This window comes from Rana temporaria, chromosome 1 (assembly GCF_905171775.1).
Source record: "Rana temporaria chromosome 1, aRanTem1.1, whole genome shotgun sequence".
NCBI classification, from domain to species: Eukaryota; Metazoa; Chordata; class Amphibia; order Anura; family Ranidae; genus Rana; species Rana temporaria.
This window is the reverse complement of record NC_053489.1, coordinates 378,230,583-378,240,907: the sequence shown is the minus strand read 5'-3', so window position 1 is coordinate 378,240,907 and position 10,325 is coordinate 378,230,583.

The following is a 10,325-nucleotide window of genomic DNA, read 5'->3' as shown; positions in this document are numbered from 1 at the left end:
AACCAGTCCATAGCAACCAGTCCATAGCAACCAGTCCATAGCAACCAGTCCATAGCAACCAGTCCATAGTAACCAGTGCATAGCAACCATCCAAAGCAACCAGTCCATAGCAACCAGTCCATAGCAACCAGTCCATAGCAACCAGTCCATAGCAACCCTCCATTGCATCCAGTCCATAGCAACCAGTCCATAGCAACCCTCCATTGCATCCAGTCCATAGCAACGCTCCATGGCAACAAGTCCATAGCAACCAGACCATAGCAACCCTCCATAGCAACCATCCTGAAAAGGATTTTAAAAGCAATGTTTATATGCTGCTATTGTGTCACGAATTGCATTCAACATGTCATGTAATTTTGCTACTGCTATGGAATCAGTTCAGTTGAGGTAAGTTGTTAACTTGCTGGACAAAAGTGTTTGCAGAATTAGATTAGCAAGAAAGGATAGGCAGTTATGATTTATTGCCTATATTGTCCTATTGCCTTAGGACAGTCCTGCAGGGCCCACTAACATACCAGGTTTTATGTATTACCTTGGGGAAATGCAGTCTAGAATACTGCAGTCACTGAGCAGCAAATGATATCACCTGTGATGTATTTCAGTTATCTTGCAAACGTGGCCTGTTAGTGGGCCCTGCAGGACAATGTTGATGACCACTGCCTTAGGACATTACCATTGCCCAATAGAGCTGATTCAGCAATTTCAACTATTTGCAAGGCATTCCATTTTTTTGTCACATGCGAATGGCTCTCCTTTAACAGAATCATAATTTAAATCTCTTCTTAAAAAATGTTCATGGTACAGGATATGCAGCTGGGAGTGAATCAGGATGTACATGTAAATAATAAATAAATAATAAATAAATAAAAAAAAATAATAATAGATAAAAAGATAAATAAATAATAAATAAATAAATACATATTAAATAATAAATAAATAATAAATAATAAAATATAACAAAATAATAATAAATAAATAATTATTAAAAATAAATAATAAAATAAAAAATAAATAATAAATAAAAAAATAAATAAATAATAAATAAGTAAAAAATAAAATAAATAAAAGATAAATAATAAATAAATACAAAATAAATAAATAATAAATAAATAAAATATAAAATATAAAATAAATAAATAATAATAATAAATAAATAATAAACAAAAAAAAAAAATAAATACAAAAAAAAAAATAATAATAAATAAATATATTAAAAAAAATTTAAAAAATGAATAAATAATAAATAATAAAAATAAACTTTTTTTTATTATAAGGAATGTAAACATCCCTTGTAATAGGAATATGTATGGCAGGTCCTCTTTACAGTGAGATATGGCTTTCCAGCCAAGGTGGCGTAGTTTTTTTTAATGCAAAGGCCAGGCGTGAAGTCATAATATCGTGCCCGGCCTCCGAATGATCATAGAGACTCCGGCGACCATCTGGTCTGCCAGAAATCTCTATGGTAGGCATCCGGGTCTGGCAGATGTGTTCCCCGACTCACCGATCCCCGGAGGGTGGCGGGAGGGGGGACGTCCCCTTTTGCCACCTGTAAGAATGATTCAAGCAGAGGAACAGCCGCTTTGATCATTCTTACGGTGCACAGAATCGCCGGCTCTAAAAGATGATATCTGAATGATGCCTGTAGCTGCAAATAAATAATAAATAAAATAAAAAATAAATAAATGATAATTAAATAAATAAATAATAATAATAAATAAATATTAAATAAGAAATAAATAATCAATAATAAATAAATAAATAAATAATATATAATAAAAAATAAATAAGAAATAAAATAATAAATAAATAAACAATAAATAAATAATAAATTATTAATAACTAAATAAATACATAAATAGATCGAGATAGATAAAGAGAGAGAGAGAGATCGAGAGAGATCGAGATAGATAGGGAAAGAGAAAGAGAGAGAGAAAGATCGAGATTAAGATCGAAAGAGAAAGAGAAAGAGACAGTTGCTATGGATTGCTATGGATGGTTGCTATGGACTGGTTGCTATGAAATGGTTGCTATGGACTGGTTGCTATGGACTGAATGCTATGGACTGGTTGCTATGGACTGGTTGCTATGGAGGGTTGCTATGGACTGGTTGCTATGGATGGTCGCTATGGACTGGTTGCTATGGATGGTTGCTATGGACTGGCTGCTATGGACTGGTTGCTTTGGATGGTTTCTATGGACTGGTTGCTATGGACGGTTGCTATGGACCGGTTGCTATGGACTGCTATGGACTGGTTGCTATGGACTGGTTGCTATGGAGGATTGCTATGGACTAGTTGCTATGGACGGTTGCTATAGACTGGTTGCTATGGACTGGTTGCTATGGACTGGTTGCTATGAAGGGTTGCTATGAAATGGTTGCTATGGACGGGTTGCTATGGACGGGTTGCTATGGACTGATTGCTAAAGACGGTTGCTGAGGAGGGTTGCTATGGACTGGTTGCTATGGACTGGTTGCTATGGACTGGTTGCTATGGAGGGTTGCTATGGAGGGTTGCTATGAAGGGTTGCTATGGATGGTTGCTATGGACTGGTTGAAATGGAATGGTTGCTAAAGACGGTTGCTATAGACTGGTTGCATAGCAACCCTCCATAGCTAGCAGCCCATAGCAACCAGTCCATAGAAACCATCCAAAGCAACCAGTCCATAGCAACCAGTCCAAAGCAACCAGTCCAAAGCAACCAGTCCAAAGCAACCAGTCCAAAGCAACCAGACCATAGCAACCAGTCCATAGCAACCAGTCCATAGCAACCAGTCCATAGCAGCCAGTCCATAGCAATACACAGACAGAAAATATGCAACAAATGCCAATTTAACTTGAAGAAGCAATACATCACCAGAAGGTATGCGACAAATGCCGATTTCAACTTGGAGCAGAAGCAATTCATCACCAGGAAATACCATAATTGATCCTTCTTTCAGAAAACTTCACTTGCAACATTGCATGAGTTATTTTCGCATAACCCATAAGATGCAAAGTGCCTTCAAAATAAGAATGAAATACAGACGATAGACTTGTGTCATGCGGGAATGCAGTCAACCAGTGGACAACAGCCTAATGCAGACAGCTTTCCATGAATGCATTAAAGTTGGGACATCGCACCCTTTTCCCTAACCAAGTGAAACATTGCATTCACAGCAATTACAAAAATAATCTACACATTGTTGCTGCCTGTTTTACAGGGAAATATGTCCATGTTTCATCTGGTCAAGGTACCAGATGAAAGCTCCAAAGAATGATTTGTCACAACTGTGATTCACATTTAAAAGCAGGACCTAAATCTTCCATCGCTGTGTCTAACATGGAGCTGGCGCCCATTCCTCCAGAGCTCTGCGATTTGAATGTGCTGGAAAGACAACTTTTGGCCAAAATACTGCCATTTGCCAAGATCATCACACTTCCCAAAGGTCGACAGGCAGCTATACACGGCGCTGTAGTTTGTGTGGAAACCACGGTCTATACTCTACCATAATCGCACAGCACATCCCAGTTACACAGAGTGAAGCTGAAAAGACGTCTGACTTACAAAGCTGTTTCACAATGTCATCATGAGAAATGTAGTAGTAGCAGGTCTGTCAAAACTCACCCCGACTAAAGTGACAAATTTAATCAGAGTGGATGAGACAATCGCTGATGACAGTTGTGATGAAACTGAAATGATGGAGATACTTGAACGCATCGAAAATTGTGATCCATCAGAGCTACAATCTGCATGTTTAACATGCTGCTTCTGAGAATCACAGGAAGGCCATGACCTCCCAAGAGGATGAGAAGGATGCACTAAGACCTGGAATTGACCTAGACAGCTGTTTGCAGCCAACTGACCTTGGAGAAGAAGCACAGTGATGAAATATTCAGCATTGCACCTGCACAAGTAAACACACCAGTCAGCTTCTTTAAAATTCCTAGGCTTTCCCTACCTGACAAAATACATTGGACCAGGGAAGACAAGTCCCCGAGCATGTTTTCAATGCAAGGTTTTTTTGTGTTGATACTCGTTTTGCAAGAGACACAAACTACACAAACTACCTCTTCTTTGCGCAGTTTGTCACAGAAACACAACATGTCCATCCAGTTAAGGAAATTAAAACTCATTACCAAGGATGTGCGGAAGTTATCCAACAAGATGCTACAAGACAAGCGTGAGGTTGAGAGGTTGGTGCGAAACCGAGATGCCACAATGTTCATGCAACCACTGAGAGGGACTAAAGCTTACTGGGATACAAATCTGAAGAATTTACTAGCCCATGGTCAGACAATTGAATAAGCCGACATTTTTCTTACCTTCTCTGCTGCAGAATTCAGATGGCCAGAGGTAATAACGGCAATAAAGGCACAACAAGGTGGATTTTTCTGAGCTAGACTGGGCTGAAAAGGGTGACATTCCTCAAAGCAACCCAGTGACCACCTACTTTTACCGGGTTGAATATCAAGCGAGAGGAAGCCCTCATATACATTGTTAGGTACCAAGAGCTCCTATATTTTGGAAAAGACAATGATGACAAGGTGTCACCTCCGTAAGCGTGATTCTAATGAAGCGCGATGCCATGGACTGCTGGGTTGAACAACTACAATCCACATTTGCTGACGGAGTATACACGTCACAAACAAACAGGTGCATTTGAAGTTCTGTTACACATCTGTGAATGTGTCCTGATTTCCTACGGAAAATGTACAGAAACCGCTCAGACATTTTACTCAGTTTGTGACTGGTGCACTAACCGTGTGCGTGGCCTAAATCCCGACCTATTCTATTAATTTATCACTGGTGGCGCAGGGACAGGCAAATCAAACCTGATAAAGTGCATCTCTGCTGAACCAACAAAGATACTCTCTAACCTTACCTAACTACGTGAGAATGCAGACATATCCATGCCCAGCGTATTATTACTAACTGCATTTACAGGAACAGCAGCTTTCAACATTTCAGGCAACACTTTGCATTCTCTGCTGAAATTGCCAAGAAGCTTGAAGCCACCCACCAAGGACTCGGAAATCTCATAGATGAAGTTAGGGCATAGCTTTTAAATGCGGAGATCATGGTTATTGACAAGGTGTCAATGATTTCAAAGCCCCTGTTTGCCTACATCAACTGGAGATTACAGCAAATCAAAGGCAGTAAGAAACCTTTTTATTGGTATGTCAGTACTAGCGGTAGGAGACTTTCACCAGGTTCCCCAGCTGGGAAAAAGTAAACCACTCTGCGTGTTTGAGGAAAATACCAATGATGTCTGGAAAGACTAATTGCAGATGATCACGCTGACAGAGACATTTCATTTGCTGAGCTTTTGAATAGAATCAGAGTCAAGCAGAAGACTGACTCCTTAAGCAATGATGACAAAGCCTCTCTGCTTGCTGCGGCTTTGATAGATCCCACCCACTGCCCTATCAAACATAATGACGCAACTGTGTCTGTTCTCCATTTAAACGTCACCAACATAGATGCCAGACGATTACAGAAAAAAAACTAAAACAGGAATGATGCTGCGGCAACACCAATCTTTCAAAGGACACAAAGACAATCTGATTGACACACTGCAAGCAGCTGAAGGTGCCCGTATCATGATCACAAGTTACATTGATGTTGAAGACGGGCTTGTAAACGGGACATTTGGTAAGATTGCAAGAATAATCATCCAGACTGAGAATGCTGCTACTACGGTAAACAAGCTTGGGCTTGTTTACCGTAACTACAGTAAAGAGATACCGTAACTAGTCGTCTTGTGATGCTGACAACTTGGTGTACATAGAAGGGGTAGAAACATGAGACAGAAAAGAGTTGTTCGCAGGCAGTTCCTCCTTAAGTTGGCTTTTGCATGTGCATAAGTGTCAGGGGATGTCGATACAGTCGGCAGTGGTCTCATTGAAACGGGTCTTCCAACCGGGAATGGACTATGTTGCTCTGAGTAGAACACTGCAAGGACTGCACATGACCGACTTTGATGAGAAGATCTTTGCTGTTCCTGAAATCACAGCCTCCCTTGACTCAATGAAGAATGCATCACTGGAAAGTGTTATGCCCCTCTTAAAGTTACTTATGCATACAGTACTAGCATACTCTGCATATAGCAACCATCCATAGCAACCAGTTCATAGAAACCGTCCATAGCAACCGGTCCATAGCAACCCTCCATAGCAACAGTCCATAGCAACCAGTCCATAGCAACCAGTCCATAGCAACCAGTCCATAGCAACCAGTCCATAGCAACCAGTCCATAGCAACCCTCCATAGCAACCCTCCATAGCAACCAGGCCATAGCAACTATCAATAGCAACCAGACCATAGCAACCCTCCTCAGCAACCAGTCCATAGCAACCCTCCATAGCAACCAGTCCATAGCAACCATCCAAAGCAACCAGTTCATAGCAACCAGTCCATATTAACCAGTTCATAGCAACCAGTCCATATTAACCAGTCCATAGCAATCCAGAACAGAGCAACTGTCCTCAGCAACCAGTCAATAGCAACCAGTCCATAGTAACCAGTCCATAGAAACCAGTCCATAGCAAGCAGTCTCTATGCAGTCCATAGCAACCAGTCCATAGAAACCATCCAAAGCAACCAGTCCATAGCAACCAGACCATAGCAACCAGACCATAGCAACCGTCCATAGCAACCAGTCCATAGCAACCATCCAGAGCAACCAGTCCATAGCAACCCGTCCATAGCAACCAGTCCATAGCAACCAGTCCATAGCAAATAGTCCATAGCAAACGGTCCATAGCAAACGGTCCATAGCAACAGTCCATAGCAACCAGTCCACAGCAACCAGTTCATAGCAACCATCCATAGCAGGCAGTCCATAGCAACGATCCATAGCAACCAGTCCATAGCAACCCGTCCATAGCAACCCGTCCATAGCAACCCGTCCATAGCAACCCGTCCATAGCAACCAGTCCAGAGCAACCAGTCCAGAGCAACCAGTCCAGAGCAACCATCCATAGCAACCAGTCCATATCAACCCTCCATAGCAACCATTCCATAGCAACCCTCCATAGCAACCAGTCCATAGCAACCATCCAAAGCAACCAGTCCATAGCAACCAGTGCATAGCAACCATCCAAAGCAACCAGTCCATAGCAACCAAACCATATCAACCAATTCATAGCAACCAGTCCATAGCAACCAATACATAGCAACCAGTCCATAGCAACCGTCCATAGCAACCCTCCATAGCAATCGTCCATAGCAACCAGTCCATAGCAACCCTTCATTGCATCCAGTCCATAGGAACCAGTCCATAGCAACCAGTCCTTAGCAACCCTCCATTGCAAACAGTTCATAGCAACCAGTCCATAGCAACCAGTCCATAGCAACCAGTCCATAGCAACCGTCCAAGGCAACCAGTCCATAGCAACCCTCCATAGCAACCAGTCCATAGCAACCAGTCCATAGCAACCAGTCCAAATACATAGCACCTTCCGAGATGACCGCTCCCAAGTATTCCATCCGAGACAACCACTGCACCTTCTTGAAAGACGCTAAGTGACCCTTGTCAGCGAGGTGGTCTAACAGATGCACAGAGTCATTATAGCAGCCAGTTTCCGTCCCATTTCCTATTAGAATGATCGTCCACATATTGGATCAGAACTGAACCATGTTCAGGAACCCAGTCAGTCAGGGATTGATTTAACACCATATCAACCAGTCCATAGCAACCAGTCCATAGCAACCATCCATAGCAACCATTTCATAGCAACCAGTCCATAGCAACCAGTCCATAGCAGCTGTCCATAGCAACCAGTCCATAGCAATCCTCCATAGCAACCAGACAATAGCAACCCTCCTCAGCAACCAGTCTATAGCAACCGTCTTTAGCAACCCTTTATAGCAACCCTCCATAGCAACCAGTCCATAGCAACCAGTCCATAGCAACCAGTCCATAGCAACCAGACGATAGCAACCAGACGATAGCAACCATTTCATAGCAACCCTCCATAGCAACCAGTCCATAGCAACACGTCCATACCAACCCGTCCATACCAACCCATCCATAGCAACCAGTCCATAGCAACCAGTCCACAGCAACCAGTCCACAGCAACCAGTCCATAGCAACCAGTCCATAGCAACCAGTCTATAGCAACCGTCCATAGCAACTAGTCCATAGCAATCCTCCATAGCAACCAGTCCATAGCAACCAGACCATAGCAACCCTCCTCAGCAACCAGTCTCTAGCAACCGTCTTTAGCAACCATTCCATTTCAACCAGTCCATAGCAACCAGTCTATAGCAACCCTCTATAGCAACCAGTCCATAGCAACCTGTCCATAGCAACCGGTCCATAGCAACCGGTCCATAGCAACCGGTCCATAGCAACCGGTCCATAGAAACCATCCAAAGCAGCCAGTCCATAGCAGCCAGTCCATAGCAGCCAGTCCATAGCAACCAGTCCATAGCGATCATCCATAGCAACCAGTCCATAGCAACCCTCCATAGCAACCAGTCCATAGCAACTATTCATAACAACCAGTCCATAGCATTCAGTCCATAGCAACCAGTCCATAGCAACCATTTCATAGCAACCCTTCATAGCAACCATCCATAGCAACCAGTCCATAGCAACCCTCCATAGCAACCCTCCATAGCAACCCTCCATAGCAACTGTCTCTTTCGATCTTTCTCACTCTCTTTCCCTATCTATCTCGATCTCTCTCGATCTCTCTCTCTTTATCTATCTCGATCTATTTATGTATTTATTTATTTAGTTATTAATAATATTAATTTATTTATTTATTATTTATTGTTTATTTATTTATTATTATTAATGTATTTATTTTATTATTTTTTATTATATATTATTTATTATTGATTATGTATTTATTATTTAATATTTATTTATTATTATTATTATTTATTTAATTATCATTTAGTTTTTATTTATTTTATTTATTATTTATAATTTAATATTGATTTATTTATTATTTATTTTTTATTTATTTATTTGCAGCTACAGGCATCATTCAGATATCGTCTTTTAGAGCCGGCGATTCTGTGCACCGTAAGAATGATCATAGCGGCTGTTCCTCTGCTTGATCATTCTTACAGGTGGCAAAAGGGGACGTCCCCCCTCCCGCCACCCTCCGGTGATCGGTGAGTCGGGGAACACATCTGCCAGACCCGGATGCCTACCATAGAGATTTCTGGCAGACCAGATGGTCGCCGGAGTCTCTATGATCATTCGGAGGCCGGGCACGATATTATGACTTCACGCCTGGCCTTTGCATTAAAAAAAACTACGCCACCTTGGCTGGAAAGCCATATCTCACTGTAAAGAGGACCTGCCATACATATTCCTATTACAAGGGATGTTTACATTCCTTATAATAAAAAAAAATTATCACTTTTATAATTAGTAAAAAGTTTAAAGTAAAATTAACAATAATAAAATTCTAGCCCTAGACTACTCTAACTCGAAACAAGTAACCAGTAAAAAAATAAAAATAAAGCGTCGCCCATGAGGATTATTAAGTACTGAAGTACTGAAGTTTGGCGCCATTCCACGAGCGTGTGCAATTTTGAAGGGTGACATGTTGGGTATCTATTGGTCAGGTGGAAAGCAGGCAGTGTGGTCCATTTTTTTCAGTTTTAGAGCCAGAGAGAAGGTGTGGCAGGCAGGCAGGTGTTATCTCATCCTCTGCTTGGAAGAATGACTGGGACTAGCATGTCCCTGTGAGGTCCAATAGTGATTGTCTGTCCATTGTTGATGGAGAGAGCTCTTCCTAATAAGGGCAAAGTGGTGGTGTCCTCACAGAGGACACAGGAGAACTGTGTCTCTCTCATCCAGGGGAAAGTAAAGCTACATGAGTTATAGTCTATAACAGCCACCCACCCTGAAACTGGGTGGCATATAAATGTGGGGTTTGAGCTGGTAGGTACCAATATACCAGAAAGTTTATTAAATGTATTATTTATTTATTTATTATTTGTTTATTTATTATTTATTTTATATTTTATTTATTTATTATTTAATTATTTATGTATTTTATATTTTATTATTTATTATTTATTTTATTTATTATTAATTTTTTATTTATTATTTATTCATTATATTATTTATTCTTATTTATTTATTATTTATTTATTTATTTTTTATTTATTATTTATTTACTTTATTATATTTTATATTTTATTTATTTATTTATTTATTTATTTTTTATTCATTTTTTTAATATATTTATTATTTACTATTTATTTATTTATTTTTTATTTATTATTTATCTTTTATTTATTTTATATTTTATTTTTTATTTATTTATTATTTATTTTTTATTTTTTTATTTATTTTATTATTTATTTTTATTAA